The 27,159-nt window shown below is 33.3% G+C and overlaps 1 pseudogene; it reads left to right on the top strand.

The window, feature by feature from the left end:
• LOC103075555 (mitochondrial fission factor pseudogene) overlaps positions 1 to 27,159 on the top strand; it is a 90,272-nt pseudogene that overhangs the window by 48,938 nt on the left and 14,175 nt on the right.

The following is a 27,159-nucleotide window of genomic DNA, read 5'->3' as shown; positions in this document are numbered from 1 at the left end:
GCCATCACGATTCCAAGGTTTGGAGGTAGGAAGAAGCGTGCGGCAGCACCACTAAATCGGCTTGAAGAAATTGAGAATTGAGTCTTAAGAAGCCACTAACAGGGCAATTTTAACCATTACTTTTGCTTTGGAAGTCCTCTTAAATATTGGCGATAGTTATGGTGAGGATTGGTGGATTTTCCTACTTTGTTTTGGATATTAAAAAATAAGTCACTGCAGAAACTGGAGAGTGAGTATTAGATATTTTTAGGGGACAATTTTATCTGTTTCAGAATGATCTTTCCTACCTTCTGTTCATTAATAGAAAATTTAGAACCCAATATGTAGCTCATCTTCATGTATATAACACTTCAGACATCTGTTTTGTGTATATGTAATTCACATGAGATTCATTTAAGAAATAAGGCAATGAAAATAGTAATACTTAAATATACCTAAACAGTTCTCAGAATAACACTGTTTAATTATTTAGCAACATTTTGGGGATTTGATGGTGGCAGCACAGTTCAGCCATCCTCTCTGGTGATAAGCAAATGGACTACAAGATGATACAAAGAGATTAATTGGACAGCATTCATTTCCCACTTGTTACATAAACGCTCCTAGTGTTCAATATAATGAAGAAGGAAATCAGCAACACTGGCAGACTACAGGGGTAACAGCAGGGGCAGATTAAGCTACTGAGAGGTTCTGGGGAAAGATAGTAAGGATATCTGATTTTGAATATGAGGGAAAGCTCATACAGACTGTAGACTCTTTTCAAATTCTAAAATTTGAGATTCTAAGAAGAGCATCAAAAGTTTGTTGACTCAAAGAACTATGTGTAGCAATTAACACAAACTCTGAGAAATGTTTGGGGAAGGGCGACTGTCCACAGTATAGGGCATAAAGCTGGGGAGAGTCCTGAGGAATGTGGCTGCCTGGTGCAGGAGAGCTCTGGGGCCAAGAGATGAGGAAGAGCCAAGTACACAAAATAAACATGGGCCCACTGGATTTATATTATGTTCAAGAGAACTTGGGTTCCTCATTTCTCTTAAGCCTGGATTTATTAATTTCCTATTTGCCAGAAGTCAGTTTATGAACATATGAATTTAGGGAACATTGGCAGAATCCCAACACTTTTTTCCAGCCATATATCTGTATCTAGCCTGTAGTTACTGACATAACCTATACGTTTTAATGAGGATAAATAACATTTGAATAAGTGTTTTCAACACAAGAGAAGACATTTTAAAATCAAATGTTCATAGCAAAATTATACCTCCACACAGAGCAGAATTTCAATCACCTGTAGAAAGGATTTCAGTTCACCCCTCTCCTCACTCAGTCTTTCCCTCTCCCATGAACATCTCTGCACGTTGAACTTTTAAAAACATATTTTAATTTGGTGATAGACTATTAGTAACTTGTAAAAAAAATCACATAACAAATTTAAATCATTAAAATTACAAAATATGTTTTTATTTTAAACAAATTTTCTTCAGAAGCAGAGAGAAAATTGACTATTACATTCAGTGTAGCAGAGTAGGCTCTGGAAGTAGGGTTAGAGTCATTTTGACACAGACTTTTTGGGATCCCAGATACCTAGGACATTACCTAAAGGGGGAGGCATGGTATACAGGTGGAAACATTTTTTAGACCTTGAGACTCTTTGCTCCATGGAGAGTCAAAATCTCAGAGGAGGGCCAGAGTGGTTTCCTTAGGCCTTTGACGAAGTATAAGGATGTTACTGGTTAGGCCTATAGTTTAGAGATTCTTTCTAAATAAAATATATATAGTTTTCAATCTTACTGGTAGGAGTAAAATAACAACAGAGTTGATTAGATTAATTCACATGTACTGAATTCTAAATTTTTATCATTATACTACTATTATTAGTTATTATTACTATTACTACTGAAATTTACATGATATTTTTAAATTTTTTAACAACTTTATTTGAGGTATAATTGAAATTTAAAAAATCCCTACCTGTTTAATGTACATAATTTGAGTCTGAGTATATGCATACATCCATGTTGTATAAAAATCTTAAGAAAACATAAATTTTATCTATAATATATGGATAGATAAATATCATATGGAATAGATACCAACTTTGTAGCTCTTGACTATTACTTATTTTTCCCTTTATCCAAGTTCTTAAAATTCTTCTCCCCATGCAAAGCTGTCACTGAGTGAGGGATATTGATAGAACATTCATGAAATGTGACTGGTAGAGTAATTGAATCCACACAATTCATTTAACTTGTAAGGAAACTATAATAGTTTCTGGAGGGATTTATTTATGTCTTTTTCTTGTACAAGTGCTGGATTTGGTTACCTTATAGAATGAGTAGGGTTATTATACAATTTAGCATTAAGGAAAAAAATTCTTTTTGATATCATTGGTTGAGTTACTTCTCTAAAGTAACAGCTTAAGAGATGTTTTGATGATACCAGAAAACTTAAAAATCTCACTAAAACTATGAAATCTAAAAATTACATTCATAGAATCTAAATTTAGTCTTCATGTCATTTAGATTTACTTGTTAAATTCCCCATGATAGTAGAATATTTGTTTTGATTTAGCAAGATTACATGAAGTTATCAAAATGTTCTAAACAATTGACTTTCTTTTCAGAAGTGATATGTCTTTTGATTTGTTCAAAGTTGGATCAGTGTGGTTTTACTCAACATACATACATTGTCATTAAGTCTAGCTTTTGTTCATTATTTAAATAGTTATTTTAAAAGTTAATTATAATTGTAATGTATATATATATTTTTCAGTTTTATTGATATATAATTGACATATAGCACTATATAAGTTTAAATGTACAGCATAATCACTTGACTTACACATACTGCAAAGTGATTACCACAATAAGCTTAGTCAACATCCATCATCTCATAGATATAAAAAACAAAAAATATGTTATTTATATACATAAAAGCTAAGATGTCCCACTGCATCAATATTACAAGGAAAAAAACTGGATGAAATTAAATTCGTGTATGTCACATAATAGAGGAGGACTCAAAGTAGTGAGATTGAAATCATTTGCTTTAAACAATCTAATTAACTTACACTTCTATGGCCATGCAGAGATACATTTGGCCACCTTCATAACGGGAAACAGTTTACAAAACTCTTCCTGTGTACAAAGCATACCTTGGATGCTATCAAGAGAAAATATTGTATGTTCACTAAACTGTGTAAGTTAATTGACAATGTCAATATACAAGTATTGACCACGTAGAAATTGCAGGTAGTAAATGAGGAGAAGATGAAAATCAATTGTTCTAAGAAGAAAATGCATATTACACCTGGCGGCTCTGTTTAATGGAAACTGTGAAGTAGGGTGTTAAAAAGTCATATGTGAAAGGAGGAGAAGTTCATGCTCAGGGAGATGGATTTGCCTCCAGATTTCTCCCCTAATTAGCTTCTCCTGTTGAGATTATCTGAGCAAGCTGTAATGGAAATAAGGAGTTAAGTGTTGTTAGGTTATAAAATTGTGGTCAGGATTATGAGTATATGAGGTGTTAATAACCAGGTGTGGGTAGAAGGGAGGCAAGGAAGCCAGGGCATAGGCTATTCACTCAGTAACACAGGGATTCTCAATTCTGCCTGTATTAACTGATCATGAAGTGGAATAATAAAAGCAGTATACAAAATGTTTTATAGTCTATGATTACAACCATAAGTATGAATACTATATACTAATTCTATTTTAAATATAAAAATGTAAACATTTGTTTAATTAACATGATAGGATTATGAGATAAAATATTTCATTTTCTTTAATGCTACCACAATGGTGCTTTAATACATGTTTTTAAAAGTAAACTTTAAGATGTTACTTAAGAAAAAATTGGTTTATCAACATGAAACATCTGAATTTAGCTTTTGACCAAGTTTCCTTGGTGACCAAACTCATGGAAAGGAAACAAAAATCATTTCTGTAGGGAATAACCTCATTTTTTTCATGAAAGAAAGCCTGATCAGATTTCCTTTACTTCTCTCTGGGAAATGCCAGTGTCATTGCTACACCTGCTCACCAAGCAAAGTCGGCTCTCCAACTTCCTTCTTCTTCCATCCTGAACCCTTCCCCTATTTGTACTAATCATTGCAATCAAGGCAGAGTGCAACTTTATTTAACGAGCAAGTTTTTGACCAACCGCTCTCCTACTGCATTTTGGACATTCTTGAAGATGTGAGGGATATCAATACTAAGGTCAATATCACAAGGATATGGAGAACATGGAATTTGGACTCATGTAAGCCTGGGTTCAATTGTTACTCCCATCTTAAAGTGCCAACACCACAACAAACACCACTCACACTGTTCAGCCCTCCCTATTCTGCATTACTCAGTTAATGTGTTTAATGTCTCTCTCCCTATCACTATAGCACATGCCACATGGTGACAAGAACTTTTATTTCTTCATTTGCTGACTTATCCCTAGTGTCTAGAACATTTGGCTTATAACAGGCTCATGGAAGGTGCTCAATAATATTTATTAAATAAAGGAATTCAGAAACAGCATCCCAGGGTCATTTTGACTCCCTATCACTTGCTACTTCTATAGTTTTGCCTAAGGTCCCAGAGTTCATAAGTTACAAAGACAGAATTTGAACACTAGGTTTACATGAGTCCTAATTCCATGGTCCTGTTGATTTTTTAAGCAGCAAGGCATGGTTTTATCTCAAGCCCTTTGCATTTGCCATTTTTCCAACTTGGACTGCTTTTCTGGCAGATAACATGATTTTCTTTTTCCCTCACTCCCCTCTGCTCTTCACTCAAATGCCAGAATAACAAGACCAGTATGACTAAGACAGAGTAACTAGATGTGTCTTTTCTCTAAGTGAGATGGGGAGTCACTGTAACAAAGAATACGATTACTTGGTTTATGCTTAACAGGATCACTCTGACTAAACTGTTGGGACTAGGCCAAAACAGGAAATGTCAGAACCTTGTCATAAATTACTGAATTAATCGAGAAGACAGATGTTTGGACAAGAGTCATAACATAGGTGTGAAGTGATTGGAGCTTGGTTATATGTTGATTATAGAGTTAATGGGTTTTACTGTTAGAATAGATAGGATATAAGATAAAAAGTGACTGATGGTTAATTATTTGGCTTTTGGTTTGAGAAACTGGAAAAATAGTGTTGTAATTGATCCAGAAAAGTACAGAGGAACCAATTTGGGGTGGAGGAGAGATTCAGGAGACTAGTTCCGTTCATGTTAAGTTTAATATGCTTTTTAAGTGGTTGTGGTGAGTAAACAGTATGATACACAAGTGTAGAGTTCAGATATTTAAATTAGGAAGTCATCAACATAGAATATTTAAAGTGACTCAAGGAGATTACCAAAGGAGTGAATACAGATTGAGAGGAAAAGACGTATTAGGACTGAATCCTGGGACATCAGTGTTTAAGACATTGAAGATATAAGGAGGAACCAGCAGGCAGACTCAGAAAAGAGCATATGGGGTTGGAGGATGAATATATGAAGTCTAAAAGCCAAGTTCCCAGGAGGAGGGAGTGATGAATTGTATCATGACTTTTATAAATCAAGAAAAAAGAGGAATTAAGAACAGAGTATTGGATTACATTCTACTTCTTTCTACATGTTGGCTGAATTTTCTCATACAGACATCCTCCATATGACTGGAAACATAGTCATTAGAATGTCCTATATTTCATAATTTTTCTACCATAGAGACAAAAACGGTTCTCATGCTTCAGTTCAAAAGTTCTGAGTAAGGTGCCCACTTCCAGGTGTATAAACTTTGGTCCATGAGAATGGTGCCAAATAGAATGCCAGTTTGGCTTTTTCTCCATGGCCACCATCACTCCACAGTTATAAAAAGTAAAGGAACTTTTTTAGGACAAAATTATAGATTTCTACTATAATCATTAATTAATAAGATTTACCATGTACATAGACTTATATATATTAATTTTCTTATTCTCTCAGAAGAAATAAGTAAATCAGGCAGTTTTATGTTAGTGCTTTTGTTGGGCATGTAAGTAGTCCATAGTACACAGGTCTTTGGGACGGTACTGCACTTTAGCTGCCTAAATAATCCTTGATGTCTCTCCCTGTGATTTAAAAAAAAAAATTATCAAGAGACCTCCTAATTTTTCTACTTAATTTAAACTTGCATTTTTAGTTCACAAAAATTCTGTAAGGTAGATGATGTTTTTACTAAATTATAAATGAATCAACAAATGTAACAAAAATGCAAAAAAAAAAAAAACCCACCTTTTTTAAAGTTAAGCAACTTAACCAAAGACATATAGCTAATAAGTGTTAGGATTTGGATATAAGTTTGTTTAAATTTAAAACTATATGCTTTTCTCAACCTTGACACATTTTTTTATCTTGTTTGACTTGCTAAACTCTGTGTGCTATTGTTTTATTAACATCTGGTGTTGTCTCTCTTCAGTAAAGCCCACATTACTCATGTTTCTGGTTAATATGGGATCAAGATCTAATATCAGCTGTGAGGTACAAGAATTATAAGAGTCTCATGACATAGGAGAAAAACAAGTTTTGGAACGAGCCAGACTGGGTTCAAATCTTGACAACTATTTCATAGCTGGGTGTAATTAGACATAACATTTAACTTCTATGACCCCAATGCCCTCATCTGACACATGAGTATACTATTGTACCAGCCTCATGAAGTTGTTTGAGCATTAACTAAAATAACATATGAAGTATCTAGTGCAGTTCCTAGCATACAATGTGTGCAAAAAATCACCAATCCCAAGAGCTACCAAAAGGAAGAGGGAGAGGCTAATGCTATACAGGGTCTGGACAATTGACTGGAACTGAATGGCTTATTACAAGAGAAGAGGATCTTAGAAGTCTGCAAGTTTGATTTGTAGAGAACTAGCTTTATAATTCAGGTGGTCTAAGTAAACTCCATGGGATGGAGATAGAAGCGAGGATGAGTTGTCCCAAGTATCAAGAAGTTTGATGCAGTATTGGTTCTTGGTGAAAGGCAGATTGTGTGCTCACATTAACACTGGAAACAGGATTTAGTGCCTTTGTGCATTGAGAACTACTAGGAACTAGGCATAGGAATATAGTTATGAGCAAATCTCTCTGGTATATTTTGCAGGACTCCAGTCTTAGTATGTATATATAGTGAAAATTGGAGATTTATGTTAAAAGGCAGTTATCTGGATTGGCCTTTTACTGTGGGAGGTTTGGAAAATCAGCTTTATGTCCAAGATTATATAAAGTCCATAGGATTATATTCACCCTTGGTCAAAAGGCAAAAAATTATTTCTGGCTTTCACTAATCTGTACTCTACACTGGAATTTCTTGGCTCTGGATTCGTGATAGGCTGAGCCTAAAATTACCAGATTAATTTTCTTCATAGTTAGGCAGGTTAGAGGAAAAGTAGGAATGGCTAATAGACTTTCATCTTGGATTCTTTCATTCGTGTGTGTAGACATATCAGAATTTTTAGGTGCATTGTAGAATAAGTCACATAATATGGGGGAAATTACATTTCAGAGGAATGAAGTGAAACAAATTGCTATAAACCAAATTATTTTATATAGGTGATTGACTACATTAAAACTGAACAGCTTTTGGATTATTGTCTAGAAATTACAAGTCTTGGGTTTATGTACACTTTAATAGCAGAGAGTATGAGAATCCTGGTTTTCTGCTGAGCATGAAAAATTCAAAACAGCAAAAAGCAGACATTTTACTCATTTCATTTCTGATGCCATGCACTAGAATCAAACTCAGTGAACTAATTTTCCCCTGCCTATGATTCCGTCAAGTGAAAAGAAAGTTAAATATCTTATATCATCAACTAAAGATCATGTATTCAGTTAAGGATTATTAATAAGATTTTTCTCTGTGAAAAATCCAACTGCTTGTGATTTTGAATATTTTGTTTCTAGAACATGGAAGGTGTCTATTGTTCATATTCCTGAGAATTAAGTATATCAGGAGTTTTAATTAAACACAATGACTGTGAGTCTGATTTCTAAAATCAGATAAATTGTACTTTTAGTTAATAGTTCTTTTAATGCCATAGAATTATTTTCAATCAGACATTCCTAACGTGAAACTGGTATAACCCCTAATTTATTAAAATTCATAACAGTATAAAAGGTATCATCAGATATTTTAACTCAAAACAGATTAATATTATATCTTTAGTTACTAGAAATAATTCTGAAGATCAGTGAAAATGTATTAAACTAGGAATCAGCAAGTGAAATTAATTCAGTATATCATGTGATTTCAAAGATAAGTTCAACTATGCTAGACACCTGCATAATGAAAAAAACCCATACAAAATAAACTAACATAATTGAGAACAGAGTTAAATGCAAATGGAATAGATACCAAGTTGTTGAAATATACAATCAAAAGTAAATCCTATGGAGATCCACTTCTGGTAATGGAGATAGCTTGTTTCATATAGATTTTTCCATGAAGAAAAACTATAAACTATAGGGAAAATATTTTGTTTGAAGGCAATAGAGAGTAGAGAGAAACAGGTAGAAACTGAAAAGAATACCATCCATAAAAAAAGATAATCACACTGGGTGATATTAACATTTATGTATCTTCCTGAGAGCATTGTCTTGTCTGCAAGCAATTGGGTAACTAGAACTCAGGCAGTAATACATAATCCTTTTGGCTTGAAGTGTCAGAAGATAAACTTTGAGATTGTCTGGGTGACTAGAAAGTGAAGGGTGGGGAATAATGCAGGAGGAAACCACAGAAGTGTAGCACCTGGTATATGCAGATAATGCATCACAAATCCTTAAGTGACCTCTGAACTACATACCTACATATGAGTGGGAGAAACTCTAAAGAACCTAGTAGAAATAAACATTTGTGAGGTAAAAACAGAAATTTCCATTTTTGCCATCAAAGGAAGCAGAATTTGGAATTTGAGCTCCTCAGAAGAGCTTGGTAAACATCTTGGGCTTTCTAATAACTGACACAATCAAATTAAAAGTGAATATTAATTAACTGCCTACTAGCATAAAAATATTTTTCAAAAGAAGATATAATTGAGAATCTCTAAAACATTTTATTCATTGTCACACAAAAATTATTTGAAATGGAAAGAAATAGGAAATTCTTTCTCATATTTAAGAGAAATGAAATCAAAAGAAACATACCTAAAGATGGCTTACATATTGGATTAGCAGACAAGAACTTTAAATCAGCTAAATTATGTTCAAGGCTTAAAGAAAAATATGAACTAATTAGGGAATCTCAGAAGAGAACTGGAGTGCATGGGGAAAAAAATAGAAATTTGAAAACTGAAAAGTGCAGTCTTAGATGAAAATTTCACCTAATGGGCTTTATTGCAGATTGGAGATGGCAGAAGACAAATAGTGAGCCTGAAGAGATCAGATAATGTCTGGGGCAATACCAAGTGATATAACATCTATGCAGTTTGAGTCCTAGAAACAGAAGGGAGAGAGAATAAGTGAGAAAAATATGTGGAGAAAAAAAAACCCTGAAAATATCCCCAATTTGGTGAAAAGCATGGCTTACAGAGCCACGAAGATTGGCAAACCCCAAGAAGGATAAATACAAAGAAAACCACACATAAGCACATTTAATCTAGGTGCTTAAAACTAAAGATAAAGAGAAAAACCTTGAAAGAAGCCAGAGGTAAAGAGCATATTCAAACACAGGAACAATGACATTAATGAAATGTGTCGGTAAATATATACTTTCACTTTTTAATAGGAAAACTGAAGCTTAGAACAAGTTATACCGTATTTTGGGGTTTACAGCATTAGTAGATATGAAATATATGACAGCAATGGAATAAAATGGTAGATTGCTAAGAGGAACTGTATGTTAAATCTCTTATATTTTAATTGAAGTGATAAAATATTAACTGCTATAAGACTGAAAGATAAAGATGGCTATTTTAATCCTTTGAATAACCATCTAAAATTATTAAAATGTTTACTTGAAAGTTAGTAGAGCAGTTAGAAGGAATGATTAAAAATATGTAATTTACTGGAAAATTCTGTGTATACAAGTCACTATTTTTTTTTTCCAAGCTGATGTTAGCTTTTAAATTCTTTTATTTATTTATTTATTTTAACATCTTTATTGGGGTATAATTGCTTTACAATGGTGTGTTAGTTTCTGCTTTATAACAGAGTGAATCAGTTATACATATACATATGTTCCCCTATCTCTTCCCTCTTTGTCTCCCTCCCTCCCTACAAGTCACTATTAATGCAATAAAAAGAGAGAAAACTACAATATAAATTGACAAAAGACTTGTAACTAAAACATATAAAGCATTCCTAGAAATCAATAATAAACATATTCTTTGGCACTTTCTTAAACTTTTGCATACGCTTATCCCCTGAGCTAGTAATTCCATTCTAAATATTATGTTGGCCAAAAAGTTTGTTCGGGTTTTTTCCATACAAAAACCCAACCCAATATTTACCCAAGAGAAATGAAAGCATATTTCCACAAAATGTCTGGCATAAGTATGTTTATAGCTTTACTCCCAGTAGTCACACATTTCAAAATAACACAGATTCCATCATAAGGGGATGGATAAACAAATTGTGGTATATTTACTCAATGGAATACTATTCCATATAAATAATAATGTACCACTGTTCTAACAGTATTAATAAATTGAAAAAATATGTCTAGCAAAATAAGACAATCACAGAAGAGTTCATACTATTTGGTTTCATTTTAGCAAAGTTCAAAAAAAGGCAAGATAAATATTTAGCAATAGAATTTGGAAAGTAAATGCTTATTGGGGCTGGGGATTGGCTGGATGGGGAAATATGAATTTTATGAGGTGACGTAAAACTTCTGTTTCAATAAGTGTTTTGGTTAGACAGGTATATATAATAAGACTAATCGAATTGTAAAGTTAAGATCATCATTTCACCCTATGCAAATTTTGCCTCAATGAAAAAAAATCTTGCAATATTATTAGACTCCTTGAAGTTTTCTATGCAGTTTTTTTTTCTTTTTTCCTGCTATTATTCCTGTTTGGTCAAATAATTTTTAAAGTTATTTTTCATCAGCTTAGAAGTAGTTTCATACATTTTAATTTCATTATTATTACTTTCATTTATTACTTATAAAGCATCAATAATTATTGTGATAGTCTACAAATAAAGTTCACATATCAAAGTCCTTGCCATTAAAAAATGAGAGTTTGAAACCAAGAAGTGCCATGTTGTAAATGTAAGCAAACATAAGATTAAGTTACATCTGTTTTCTTGCTTCTTTACCTTTTGCTATTCTCCCTGTAGTTTTTTGCTATTAGAAAAAAAAAATTGTTATTTAAAAAGCTTTAAGATGAAAGTTCACAGATGACTTAAGAGATGCACGTAGGCCTGCAGCCTAGGGGATTTCAAAGTGGATAGCCATTCAAAGTCTTTTCAACAGATAAATGAAAGACAATGGATCCAAGTGGAAGAAGTCTTTGCATCAAATTCACTAAAAGATGGTAATGGGAAATGCCTGTTAACATTTGTCTTATACCTGCTCTGAATGGCTCTCTCAGAGCACGCTCTCTCTCTTCCTGGGTATGTATATATGTCTGTGTGTGTGTAAAATACATATTTTATATTATGTATATATACATATAATATGTGTATATATACGATGAGTTTATATATACATATAACATACATATACTCATATTTTCATAGTTTCTATTCAGTATTTTTTCAATTAGTATTTTATTAGGCATGTTTCATCTCTATAATTTGCACTGAGTTAATTTGAATTTATAAATTTATTTAATATTTGCGAAGTTAAAGTTAAAATTCTTCTCATGTTTTCTATGTATGTAATGGGGATAATAATAGAAAATATCATATAGTTGCTATTTATACATTGCTAGAAGAGGAAATGACACATTACTACCCTACACAAGTCTTCTATTATTATTCAAATTATTAAATTTATCTTAAATTTTCAACAATATTGCTGTTTTTCAATTGTTTGTTGCTTATGTGAATAATTTCTACTTTTTTCTTACTGCTTATGGCCTAGAAGCTTAAGAAGGCTTTTAAATAAAATTCATGTTTATATCTATTAACAGTAAACTTAAAAAAAAAAAGAGTAGGGGAAAAATAAGAATTTCTTTGGTATTTTTCTTTTAATCTAAGAAGCAATATTTTCTCTTTTGTTGTGAGTTCAAGAGAAAGAATCAGTTGAGAAAACATAACTCAGAGCTTCAGTAATGTATTTATTGTGTAAGTTCTTAAAAAGAAACATAACTTAGACAACATATATTTACAGTGGATTAAAACTAGGTAAAGCATTGATAGAGGGGACATACATAAGTATGAGAGCTCTGTTCTCTTTTTTTGTTTATTTAATTATCTTTATCTCACTTCTACAAAGAGATTAAACAGCCTCTAGAAAATTTAGGCTGAAAGATATATTCTATAAATCATGAAACACCCTCTGCAGGACCAGGCCATTTTATTACCTGCATCTTTAAGCCAGTTCTGGTATCAAAGCAAGTTTATACTATCTTTGAACACCTTGAGGCCAGATAATTCTCTTCATGGTCTACATAATTGTAAGCATGGTTATCATGGCCATTAGCTCAGATGGAGAGAACTTTTTTTTTTTGTCTCCCAGTGACAATATCATGTTCTGCAAGTTGTATTTACTCTATCTGAAAATATTTTTTGAGCGTCTACCATCAGGCACTGAGCTGGACATTAAGGACACATCAGTGAAAAACATGGGCTCTTCTTTCAAGAACTTCACATTTTGGAGGTAGCAGAGAGCAGAGAGGAAAACAGATATGTGCCAGATAGTATACTATGTGCTAATATAAACTTATGCACCAAGTGCTATTGAGTACATGGCAAGTTCACAAGAAATGTCCTGGGAAATTAAAGTAACATTCAATGAATGTTTGTTGAGGTTTGTTTGTTTGTTTGTTTTCCCCTCCAAGAGGGTAAGTGGCTGATTAATGGAAAACACATAATTTTGTCAGTGAAGAGGGAGGATTGTCATTGGATACACAGGAGCAGCATGTACTAGAGTCAAGAGTATAATTTATGCTTTGGAAACTGTATGCAAATCATTGAGTGTGTCTGGAACAATATCAGCAGTTTGAGACAGCGAGATAGACAGAGATCATAAAGTAAAATATCTAGAATATCATTCCAAAGAGTTTAGAAAGACAAATGAGGTACTAAGTTTAATCAAAAAGTGACAATACCGGGCCTCCCTGGTGGCGCAGTGGTTGGGAGTCCGCCTGCCGATGCAGGGGATACGGGTTCGTGCCCCGGTCCGGGAGGATCCCACATGCCGCGGAGCGGCTGGGCCCGTGAGCCATGGGCGCTGAGCTTGCGCGTCCGGCAACGGGAGAGGCCACGACAGTGAGAGGCCCACATATCGCAAAAAAAAAAAAAAAAAAAAAAAAAAAATGTAAAAAAAGTGACAATACCAATAGAAAGACAGCTCTAGCAGATGATTTGTGGTTGCATCTTAGGTATGTGAGACTAGAAGCAGAAAGATTGCTAATATTACAGATAATAAGTTTTTAGTTTGTAAGCTAATATCTATGATCTTAGAAAGAATGAGGTATTCAGAAGATAAACTTGAAAAAGCTTTGTGATCAATAGAATGTGTGAGACCAGGTAGCGGGACCAAGTTTCTGACTTTGATGATTACTGTGTGAAATCTCCATTTACCAATGTAAGAAATGAAGAAAGAGGAGATGGACTATATGGGGACTAAGATGGTGATTCCAGTTAATTCAGTTAATCAGCAGAAATTTATTGAGGATTTACTATGTGACAGAAGCCTAACCCTTTAAGAGGATACTTCCTAGGGGGAAAAATAGGCAATATAGAAATACAGAAATTATATATATATATGTATATATATAAAGTATTTTTGATGGTGATAATATAATGGCTAAAAGTGGGCTAGGGAGAAGAGGAGTGTACCATAGGTTGTAGTTTCATGTGACACTGTCAGGAGACCTCACTAAGAAGAAAATATTAGAGGAAAAACCCAGGGCAAGAAAAGGAATAAGTTAGAGGCTATCTGAGTTGGGAATGAAAGGGAAATCGCTAGGCTGCAGGGACAACCATTCTAAGTCCCTGTTGTGAGAATATGCCCAGCAAATTTTTGTATGCTCAAAGAGGCCAGAATGGTTTCAGCCAACAGAACAAGGCATAAAGTATCAAGAAAAGAGAATGTTTGAGAGGGTGAAGTTAAAGAATTATTTAGAGCTTTGTGGGCCAACATAGGACTTTAAGTTTTTGAGTGAGATGGGATGCCATCAGAGGATTTTGAGCAGAAGAGTGATATGATCCAAATTATGTTAAAAATAAAAATAAAAAAAGAAAAAGAAGAAGAAGAAGAAGTTGTTTTAGGGCTGTCATGTTGAGACCAGAAGGGGCAAATGGTGGAAACAAAGAGATTCATTTTTAGACATTCACAAATATCATCAAGAAATTATTGTAGTTTAGGCCATAGTAATAGAAGTAGAGGTAAAAAGAAATTGCCAGAGTCTGTGGGAGTTCCCTGGTGGTCCAGTGATTAGGACTCAGCACTTTCACTGCTGTGGCCCCAGGTTCAATCGTGTTCAAGGAACTAAGATCCCACAAGCTGCCTGGTGTGGCCAAGTAAAAAAGAAAAAGAAATTGCCAGAGTATGAAAATATTTTAAAATCAAAGGCAAAATAATTTGGAATGTGAAAGAAAGAAATACTAGATAACTGTAAGATTTTACTTGAAGAGATAGAAGAATGAAACTTCTATCAATGAAATTGGGGAAAACTAATGAAGAAATACTTTAGTGTGAGAGTTCAATTTTGGAGAGACAGTTTTGAACGTGCTAGGTTTTAGATACCCTCAAAACATCTAAGTGATGGTATATAGAGAAGGAAACTAGATATACCATTCAACAGTTTACTGGATGTCACAGACTTGAGCTATAAATTGTGGAGACATCAATATATACATAGTGTGATGGTTAATTTTATGTGTGAACCTGACTGGATCACAGGGTACCCAGATATTTGGCTACACATTATTCATGGGTGTGTCTGTAAGGATGTTTCAGGAAGAGATTAGCATTTGTATGCTAAATTAGATTAAAGAGATTAGTATTTGTATGCTAAATTAGAGTAAAGCAGATTGCCCTCTCCAATGTGGATGAGCATTATCTAATCCATGAGGACCTGAATAGAACAAAAAAATGTAGGAAGAGAGATTTTGCTTTCTTTTTGCCTGATTGCATGAGCTGAGACCTTCGTTTTCTCCTGTCCTAGAAATAGGACATAGATTATTAGTGCTTTTGGGTCTCTGACCTTAGGACTCAGACTGGAACTTAGACCATTGGTTTTCCTGGGTCTCCAGGTTGTAGATAGCAGATCTTAGAACTTTTCAGTCTCCATAATCACATGAGCTAATTCCTTATAACAAATCAATGTCTCTCTCTCTCTCTCAATCTCTCTCTCATATATATATATATATATATATATATATACACACATATATATATATGTATATATATATATACACACATATATATATGTATATATATAAATTGGCTATATCCCATATATATATGGGAAACAGAATAAGTAGGAGATAATATAGATGATATAGATAAATAGAGATACAGATAATCTCCTTTTGGTTCTTTTTCCCTGGAAAATCCTGACTAGCACAGATAGAATTTAAATCAATGAGACTTGATAAGTTTACTCAAGGAATAAAGGAATAAATAAAAAACAGGTCCAAGGACTAAGCCCAAAGTAATTACAATGTTCTGAAGTCTGGAAAATGAGGAAGAACCAGAAAAGGAGCCTAGAAGTTGTTATTCAGGTAGAAGAACAAAGAGAAGTGTGTGGTATTATGAAAGTCAAGTAAAGAAAGTTATTCAGAGGAGCAAGTAAACTCGCATGCTCTCAGTAACTCAAGCAAAATGAAGACTGAGCATTGACATTTTAGACGTTTGATTTGCCTCACATTTTAGTTGAACATGAGTTTGTATTATAGAGAAAATTCTATATGTATACAAATTTAAGAATCATTTGTGGTATTTGAAGCCAAAAGTATGGATTAAATTTCTTGAGAAAGTAGCTAATCATTATGTGAAACCAAGAAAATGAATAACCAAATCAAACTGATGTATTAACACTGAGAGATCAAAGTAGGAAAGTGAAGCATGAAAAAATAATTCTCAGCTATATTCATGTTTTCATTATAATTCTGTATGTTTATCTTCAAGTATGGCTTTTCTGATTTGATTGTCTTTTATTTCCTTTTATGCCTAATTGTTCTGGCTAAGACTTTGAGTACTATGTTGATATAAGTAGAGAAGGTGGACATGCTTGTCTTGTTCCTGACCTTAGAAAAAAAGCTTTCAGTTTTTCACTGTTGAATATAATCTCAGCTGTGGATGTGTTATTTATGGACTTTATTATGCTGTGGTACATCCCTCTATATCTAATTTGTTGAACACTTTTAGTATGAGAGAGTGTTCAATTTTGTCAATATTTTTCTGCATCTAATCATATGATTAACAAATCATATGATTCTGTTAAAGTGGCGTATCACATTTACTGACTGGTGTATGTTGAACCATCCTTGCCTTCCAAGGATAAATCCCACTTATTCATGGTGTATGATTCTTTTAATGTGTTGTTGAATTCAGTTTGTTAGAACTTTACTGAAGATTTTTTCATCTATATTCATCAGGGATATTTGCCTGTAATCTTCTTTTCTTATAGTGTCTTTGTTTGGTTTTGGTATCAGAGTAATTCTGGGCTCCTACAATGAGTTTGAGAGTGTTCCTTTTCAAATTTTTTTGGAAGAGCTTGAAAAGTAGTGGCATTAATTCTTCAAATATTTTGTAGAATTCAACTGTGAAGCAATCTGGCTCTATACTTTTCCTTTTGGAAGGTTTTTGATTACTGATTCAATCTCCTTACTAGTTATTGGTCTGTTTATTTTATATTTCTTTATGATTCAGGCTGTCTAGCTATATCTCTTTACATTATTGTTAGCATTTTTTCTAGGAAGAACAATATAAATCTTTAACTTTTCTCAATATACCTAGCTAATATTAAATTACTTCTGATTGTATATAGAAAACTTATAGCTTTATGTTCCCATTTACTCCACACCCCCATATTTCTTGCTATCACTTGGCCATTCTTTCTTTTTTTTTTCTGCTTCTCTCTTCTCCATCTGGAATTCTCATTACGTTCATGTTGAACTGCTTCATATTGCTTTATAAGTCTATGAGATTCTGCTAAATTTTCTTTAATCCTTTTCCTCTCTGTTCTTTGGATTTAGTAATTTCTATTAATCTTTTGTAAAAATGTCTGTTTCCTTTTTCTGCCATCTCCATTCTAAATTTGACCAATACAGTAAATTTCCATTTCAGTTATTTTACTTCTTAGCTTTAGAACATCAGTTTTAATTTGTTTGTATACTTTACTCATTTTATCATACTTTCATCTCATTCTTTAAACATATATCTACTTAATTCTTTGATAGCTCTTTTGAGCACTTTATCTGCTCAATCTAGTATCAACCCTTCTCAGAAAGTGTGGGTATGACTGCCTTTTTTCCTGAATGTGGTTTATACTTTAACAAAATAAGCTTAGGTTGAACCTGGACGTTGTAGATAATAAATTGCAGGAAATATAAAGTCTGTTGTGCTCCTCTGCAGAATTTCTTTCTAGAAGACAGTTAAATTGCCTAGATCCAAACTGAAGTTTTCTTACCCACAATATTAATTTGCTCTATTTTTGTTGTTTCACACTTAATTTTTTTGTGTGTGTGTGTGGTACACGGGCCTCTCACTCTTGTGGCCTCTCCCGCTGCAGAGCACAGGCTCCGGATGTGCAGGCTCAGTGGCCATGGCTCACGGGCCCGGCCACTCTGCAGCATGTGGGATCCTCCCGGACCCGGGCACGAACCCGTGTCCCCTGCATCGGCAGGCAGACTCTCAACCACTGTGCCACCAGGGAAGCCCCACACTTATTTTTTTTTAACTTGACTTCCAGGAGTCTCTCTTATACCTTTATAATTCGGTATATAGAAAAAAGAAAATGGATAAAGATGGTATTTACCCTCTCCATAGTTCTTACCCCTTGGGATTCCTCTAATTTTCAGATGTTGTGCCAGCTTTGAAATCTGTTTTCTGAGGCTTCAAATCTGTAAGTCTGTAGCTTTTTGCTACCCAAGCTGAATGCAGTTGGAGGATGCTCTCATTTTAGAAGCAACATGTTCCCATGCACTTTTGTTTACTAAAAGTGGATTTTTCTTTGTTTTCTGCCTGTTGTCTTAGGCTCTTTGGATTCTATCCCACATTGTCAGTCAGGAATTTGGATAAAGTTAATATTCATATTTTTGGGACTGACTTCTACAGTTTCTCCATAGTCTTGCAAACAAGGTCACAGTCAGGATTTTTAATTTTGAACATTGCAATATGTGTGAGGTGGCTTATTATAGTTTTGTTTTGCATATTACTAGTGACTGATCTTAAACATTTATTGATGTGCTTATTAGCCATTTATAAATATTATTTTGTTAAATGTCTACTCAAATATTTTGCCAAATATATAGTAAATTTTAATGTATACATTTTTTGTTTAATATCTTGTCCTTGTTAAAAGTAAAGTTGTTTCTTACCTTAAGTTCCTTAAACTGAAATTGACTTTTATATATGTCATCTAGTAGAAATCTTATATTGATTATTTTTGATATGACTAACCAATTGCCCTAGCATCATATTGGATTTGTCCATATTTTTCTCAATAACTTGTGATGCCAGTCGGATATAAATCAAGTTTCTATACATATAGGCCTGTTTGTAAGCATCTAAGCTCCCTATTCTCTCAATAACTTTGTCTCTGTATGTAGAAAACTACTATATACTTTCTTAATATCCATATAAATACACATTATATATGTATATACATATACATTTGAAACCTTGATATATGATAAAGCAAATCTCCCATATATACATTTTCAAAATTGTCATTCTGGGCTCTTGCTGTTCTACATCAATTAAAGCACAAGCTTTTTAATTTCCATGAAAAGACTTTGATATTTTAATTAGAGTTACAGAGAATGACTAAATTAAATGCATAACAAATTGGGAGAGCATTGTCATCCTTATAATATATTGGTTTCCATGCTTGACTATGACTTTTTTAATGAATTTGAAAAATGTTTTATTATATCCATAATGTTTTTGCATATTTTATTAAATTTAAACCTAAATCCCTTTTCATTTTGTTGCTATTGTAATTTGTATCCCTTGTTTTCCTTACAGTTACATTATTTTGAGAGTTAGATGTCAGTATATTAGAAAGAAATTAGTTTATATATATAATAGATTGACTTTACCATTGCCAGCATCACTTATTTTTGTATTTTCAATGTAGACAAATATATCTTCTGAAAATGATTGAGCTTTTTTATGTTCAAATACATTTATTAATGTTTTCAGTTTTCACTTATCTTAATGTATTGCCTAGAACTTCCAGAGAAGTTTTTACTAAAAACAATGACTGCTAGTATTCTTGTTCCTTGTTTCTAACTTACAAGAAATTACTTCCTATGGGAAGTGATTTATAGTTATTTCATTTCCTCCTTCTACTTCTTCCTCCATCACTTCTCTTTCTCCCCTTCCCCTCTTTCTTCTTCTCTGCCCGCTTCACTACTTCCTCCTTTTTTCTCCTTGTTCTCTTTGTTCTTTTTCCACTTCCTCCTTCTTTACCCTCTTGCTCTTCCTTTTCAGTCTTTAGCTCAATTTAAAACCTTTCCTTGAAGTATAAATATAGAAAAATGTGCGCATAAGTGCAAAAGCTCTATAAATTCTCATCTCCCTAGGCCATTTGGTGGCAATTTCATTAAGTATGTCTTTTCAGTGGACTTGTTCATTTCGTTTTTAAAGTTGTTAGTCACGAAATTTTACATAGTAACCCCTTAAAATTAAAAAATTAACTTCTACACCTCTCTTTTTTTGTTGTTCCAAATCTCATCTAATATGTGTTTCCTATTTTGGTTGTTTTTGTTTGGAGTTTCCTTCCATTTTTCTCAATTAGATTTGCAATATTTGGTATTTTTATTTTTCTTTTCAAAGAACTGGCTTTTTATTTTATAAGTCAAACCCATTTAAACATTCTTCTATTTCATTAAGAGTAACTTTTTAGTTACTTTGTAACTAAAAAGTAGAAGTTACTTCTACTTCTATTACTTTAAGCTTATATTTCATCATATTTGATTTTTTGCCATTTTTATTTGCTTTGGTGATTTCTGATTATAGTACACAGTTATTAGTTAGTGCTTCTAAGATCTAGTCTCTGAGTGCTAACTGAATGTGCAATTCTCACATCTTAGCAAGTCACTCTAAGTGATAATAAAGCCATTGTGGTTAAGTAATGTTTCTACACATTGGAAAAATTGTAATACCTACAACTTAAGTAGAGAAAATATAACAGGATTTAGATGTTGAAGCCTTTTTTGATAGACAAGGCTGCTTCTAAAATCTAAACCTGTCAGTGATTACCTGGGATTTTCTTCTTCCCTGAAACAACTCAGTGACTCAGATTTCTCCCTTTCTCTCTGTCTCACTCTGCCTGTCAAGCTCCCTCTCTGGATTTCACTGTCAGGGCCCCAATATTTGTGGTCTGGGATTTCATTTTGAATTATTTTCAATTTCTTTATTGTGCTAGCAAGACTTTTGGTAATTAAATGATAATTTTTCCCCTAAGGTGTAGATATCTCTGCACTGGATAATTCCAGATTCTCTTTTTTTCCTTATATTATGGGAAAAAGTCAAACCACAGTATTCATTACCTTCTCAGACAATTGAAAATTAATTTCTGATATATTAAGAAAGTCAATAGGAAGATCTTAAATTTCATTATTAAAATCAGCAAATTGCTCTCGGCTTTTCATTGATTTCATGTTACACTAATCACTATATTCCCACTCAACCATGGAAGCAAGGGCTTCAGTTGTAAATATTCTTAAAATACAAAGAAATTTACATACAATTGAGGTAAGTATTTTAAAAAAGAATATGTGTATTTTCATTAAAATCACAAAAATTACATAAAGACACTTTCCCCCCAGACTTAAAGATAGGTCTTTAACTATCATAACTCATAATCCCATTATCATAGGTCTTTATTGTTAAGATGAAAACTCTTGGGGATGCTTATTTTGCTTATGTGTATATTTACTGAGTGCCACTTTGTGCTGAAAAGTTGGCTGGCTCTGTTGAGAACAATTAATTGTATTGTCCCTAAAGAAGAAATGTTTTGCAGAGAGAAATATGTCATTATTTTAAAACTTGAATAGAGTGAATGAAGTCAATCAATAGACATAATCATAAAATAGAGATGTATAAAATGAGTGGGGGTTCATTCTGTACTAGACACTATTATGGGCATTCTACATTGAATGGATGTATTTCCTGAAGACATGTGCTATACAGCTGTGTGTACATGAAAATGGGTTATAGAGGAATGAGCCACTAAGAGTATGGTGGGAGACATCAGTAGAGATTCCAGAAAGGGCTTGACATTTATATTTTGTAAAAGATGAGTGAGAGTTTCTTTTTCCTAACAATGTTACTGATACTGAATAGTTCTCCTGTGTTATTTTAGTTTATTTAAAATGGTATGTCTGGAGACTTGGATTCCAAGAAACACCCAGATCCTTATTTTGGAGACACTTAAATGAGTACTTGACTTTGATGAGCTTCATGTTTTAATTTGCAAATTAAAGATCTAAACAAGGAAACAGCTAAATTCTTTTTCATCTTTACAGTTAAATTAGATTCTTTGAATTTTTTTTGTTACATACTGCCATGTCACCCTAATTCTCTATTTGAGCATTTACTTCCATTGACATTTGCTTATTCACTTTGGCTCTGAATATAAACTGACCATAGCCCCAATCTTTCGCTCTTCCTTTCTCTCTCTCTCTCTCTCATCAACCAAATTTTAATTCAGTGTTATAGAAGGAAGTTTAACTAATAATAAAAGTAATCTCCTGATAGTCCCATAATATTCATTTGTTATTTTTTAGTTGGTCAGGAGATCCTTCTGCAGCTACTTCACACTGCAGTTCTGCCAAAGGCTCTCAGTAGATACAATTTTATTTCTCTACAAGTTCATCAACTCTCACCGAACATCCCCATCAATGATTTCTTTCTTTTCTGTACTATTACTCATTTATTGCCATCTTTATTATCACTTACTTTCTAGAAGTACCTAGAACCTCCTCTAAAAGCAGAGCAACCTAAAGCCCAAAATATAGCAAGAACTAGGCTAAATGGTTAGGTAATAAATTTCCTGTTATAATCTACAGCAGGGTGTTTTAAACTCAGCAAACATGACACTTGGGGGCTGGCTTATTCTTTATGAGAGACTATTTTGTGCACTGTAGGATGTTTAGAAGTATCCCTGGCCTCTACCCACAAGACGGCAGCAGCACCTCCCTCCCCAGTTGTGACAAAAATGTCTCTGGACATTGTCAAATGTCCTCTGTGACCCATAGAGTTACCAGATAAAATGCAGGATACACACTTAAATTTTAGTTTTAGACAACCAAAAAATGGTTTGTTTTTTTTTTAAATTTAAACATATCCCAAATATTGCATGGATCAGTTATAAAAAATATTTATCTGAAATTCAGATATAACTAAGCATCGTATACTTTTGTTTTAAAGTGGCAATTATACTTGAGTTGGGGGGAAGGTGGGCATTCACACCCCCAGTTGAGAACCACTAATCCAGAATTCTATTAAAATGTAAAATAAAAATGAAATGTTTCAGGCATAATTTTGACATTGCCATGTATTAAAACATTTAGCTAAATGGGTTATTATTACTATTAACATAATTATTTTGGTATGCTCAAACATGCACAATAGTGGAAAATAAAGCAAAATGTACCCCTTTGTTTCATTATGGGGTCTCAGTTCTTGAGGTATTTAGTACTTTGACTGATGGCTGTAAAGAAAAGTGGCTCCATTGACTTCAGTTTCTGTAGCATTCATTAGGCTGGAGGCAGGTTTTCTTCAGATATAAAAATGATGGATGGAAATCAGAACCTGATAGTTATTCTCATGGTACAATAGAAATCAGGAATATGTGTTTGCCCTCTGAGTGAAGCCCACACACTCTGCCACGTAAACCCCCAAGTGCACAGACACTGAACCATTTAATCTGCTCAGGGCCTATGTCACCTAATCCTGCAGTTGATATAATCATCTTCAGACATTTTACAGGTCTCTAGACGACATAGCTAAGGAAGATAAAAAGACAAGGTGAACTTGTGTTTGCCCTCTCATTAAATTTTGCAAGTTGCTATGTTTAAGTTTCTATTTTATGGACCACTTAGGCAACAATTAACCTTTAAAAATACATTAGCATTTTTATTTCAGACTTTCAAGAAGACACGAAAACAGAAATAAATAATGATGGGGAATTCTGACTTACAAATCGATATTGAAATGTTCAAAACATGTTTTTCCTCCTACCATATTAAGGCAATATTCCAAATAATCCACCTATTCTAGTTCTCTTTTAAAATTGACTATACCTTGCTGGTACAAATTAATCTGATTGCAGTAAACACCTGAGGTTTATTGAAATACAATGTTAGGGAAGAACTACTGATGTTACATTACTTCTAAATTGAAAGATGATGAAGACTTAAATGAGCAGAGGGTGACTCATTTATGCACAATAAAATTGAATCTATTTGCCTTATAAGATGATAATTAAATAAAATTTTATTAGACCTTTAAAATTTTCATTTTAAGATTTGCATTGGCTAGAAACTGTCTTCTATAACATGGGTACTTTAGTCAGAAAATGATTGAAAAATATAAAATTTTGTTTTAACATCATTATACTAGTTATCAAAATGTTCTTTTGGCCGGCAGAACTGAGAAGATATGGTACTTTTAGTATCAGTCTTTGAACATTTAAAACGTTTTTTAAAATACATGTACATCCTTTTTAAGGACATTTCTGGCTTCATGATTTTTTACTTTACTTTTTCAAATTTGGTGCCAATCGTAGACTTTGGACACTAAAATGGTAACTTGCAGTTTGAATAGTTCCTTACAGATTTTGGTATTAAGAATCTATAATACACCAGGCTAACTGCACAGGGAGGAGGAATGAAACCAGTTGTACTGTGTGTCCTTCTTATCCAGCACTTTCATGCAGGTTATAATGAGCATCAAATGCAACTTCAAATTTAAATATAAAATTTCTAACCTCATCTGCCTGCAATGAACATGATTTGTTCTATGTGTTTGTGATACAAAGGTGACTAAAACAGGGCCCTATAGGCTGAAAGGTTTGGAAAAGAGAGAAGGAGATTGAAAGTCTTCTTTTCTTTCTATTAATGATTGTTTGGAACTGGGAAGTGAAGAATTGAAGAACAGGTGCCAGAGAGAGGGAAGAAGACTAAATAAAGTACAGGGTGATTCACTGCACACTTATGGTTATATATTCTATTTCTTAAAGTACGACATAAGAGAGCCAGAGCTTTTTACTCTGCAAGCTATGTCTCCATTAGAAAATTTGATAGTAAAATATGAGGCATTGCCCAACCTTATGGCTGAAGCAAGAGGAGATTTTTTTTAAAAAAGGAGTAATTGCCAAGTAGTATATAGGGTGAGAAAGCACTAATTCTGAAATAAGAAACAGCCAAGGTATTTAAGCTATTTGTAGAGGTAATGGTTTGGAATGAGAGGAGTCCCCGACACTGTTTCATAGCTTCACTGCAGAAACAGTCCATATTAAGGAAAAAGTCAACTGAAAGAAATGTTTCCCTAGATGCACTGGTAAGAAGCTAAGAGTCCAAGATAGCTGCTGATTATGACTAGAGGCTAGCTCAGGTGAGGCATGTAACTCTGCTTCTCACCCTTGTCTGCCCTCAGCTTCAGCTAAATTGTTGCAGGAGGTGAACTGAAACAAGGCTTTGGCCACTCCAGTGCTAAGTGGCAAATGACTGCCAGGTAATAATAATAAAGTTTGGAGATTCATAGGATAAATGGTTGAATAACTATCATAAAGTGGAAAAGTGTGGTCATGACAACAGGTGGGATATTTTGTTTACTCGCTGGAATCAGAAGACTGTCAGTGTGATTTAATTTAGGGAACCAGTAGCAATTGCTGGCTGTGATATTTTTAGTTTTACTATATTATACCCCTAGACACTAATGTTTTGTCTGATCATTTTACTTAATTGAGAGGAAATTTAGAGAACTATTGTGGTACAACTGAGATGTATAAAACTTAATCTGTTTTCCTAAAAATTTGATACAATATCAACTTCTTAAATGAGTTTAAAAGGCAAATAAAATCACCACTGTCTTAAATTTAGCAAAAGTCCAAGTTTATTTTGACTTAGAAAATATTTCAGAAAAATCATAAATGTTATGTCTTTATATTTAAATTTCTGAGTTTGAATCCTCAGAGTTTTATTTAGTGTGCTGGTTGCTGCCACATTAGAAATGAAGGCCACATAGAAGTGATGAGGTGATGCATTTTCTCCTTGGAAACTTTTAAACCTTGAACACAAAAACATTCTGAAAATTTATCATTGTTTAGTTTTGGTCCAAAACATTCAATATGGCTTTAATTAGCTTTCAAAATCTCCAGCATAAAATAGAGTGGTGGCAGAAGTAAATTGTTTAAAGGAAAAATACAGACTGTGCTGAAATGCACAGTCTAATCTTCAAGAAATATTGTATTCCAAGCACAGCATAGTGTTGTCTTCATATTACCTTTGCTTCATTTTGATTTAAAAATGTGTTTCTTCCATTTTCCATAGAATATAAATAGCTTCAGAAATTTAAAGTTAACTGAAAATTGTAGCCAACAGTAATTTTTCTGCAAGAGTTCAAATTTGTTATTTAAAGGAACAGTGAACTCTTAAAAGTTTATCCCTCATCAAGTTCTTTGAGATAGTGTTTATTCACAAGTTATTGAAAATGGTACAAGAATATGAGTCTCTAATGCAAAAACACTTCTATTGAGAAGACTGTTGGTCACCTCCATGTTGGCTCTAAGGTTATGTCCAACACTAAACATCTATGCTGGAAAGGACAAATGACACCTGGATAGGAGGAAGTTTAATGAAATTTAAAGTGAAGCAGTTACTTAGAGGGCATATTTGAAATATTCTTTGAAAAATTACAGGTTTTGAATGCATTCTCCCTGGAAGTTTATCTTACAGTAATACTCCCAAGTTAAGTTTGAGATTATAAACTTATACAAATTATTTCCCAACTGATTAATAAAAATGGTATCTTATACTTTATCAATATATTAATTTTTATTCTCAGAACTTTTTTATACTATTATCTCATTTAATCTAATGAAACTCCTCACAAATGCTGGGCGGTTGTTTTTTACCACTTGAAACATGAGAAAACTTATGAAAATATATTGACTGACTTAAATCTTCATTGATAGATACTTTTCCTATATATATTCTGTCTATTTTGCCCTGTGTATGCAAAAACTTAGTTTTATAAGATGTCAAAAACAAAACAATTTTCTAGATATGGTAATGTAGTAGTGCTGTCTTCCTCTGTTAGGTATGAAGGGTGCTTTTTCCTGAAATTACATCAGTTTCATTGCCCATGCAGTAGCTGCTCCCTCCAGCCTCTGCAGCTTAAAGATTTCAGCTTCCAAGAACAGGACAGAGCAGCCATTTTGGCTTCCTATGATGCCACATTGTATTGCTCAGTCATATGATATTCTAGCCTAGACCCCTTCAACCCAACAATGCTATTTATGTGACCTTGGGCTAATTACTTTATTTCTCTGTGCTTCCCTTTCTTCATTTGTAAAATAATACTTGCCCCAGGGAGAGTTGTGAGAATTAAAAAACAGTATATGCAAGATTTCTAGAACCTAGTAAGTAATCAATAAATATGAGTTATTATTATTATTACTAGCATTTAATTTAGAAACATGATCATCTTAAGAACAATCAGAATAGTAATTGTCATTTTTCTTTCATACATTTACATGAATTTTCTTATGGAACCCTCATAATAATCATATTTGTAATTACTAATCCTAATTCCATTTTACAAATGGGGAAACAGAGATCTAAGAGCGGT

The sequence above is a fragment of the Lipotes vexillifer genome, unplaced genomic scaffold, assembly GCF_000442215.2.
Source record: "Lipotes vexillifer unplaced genomic scaffold, Lipotes_vexillifer_v1.1 scaffold1244, whole genome shotgun sequence".
Classification (NCBI taxonomy): Eukaryota; Metazoa; Chordata; class Mammalia; order Artiodactyla; family Lipotidae; genus Lipotes; species Lipotes vexillifer.
This window is presented reverse-complemented; position numbering and strand designations above follow the sequence as displayed.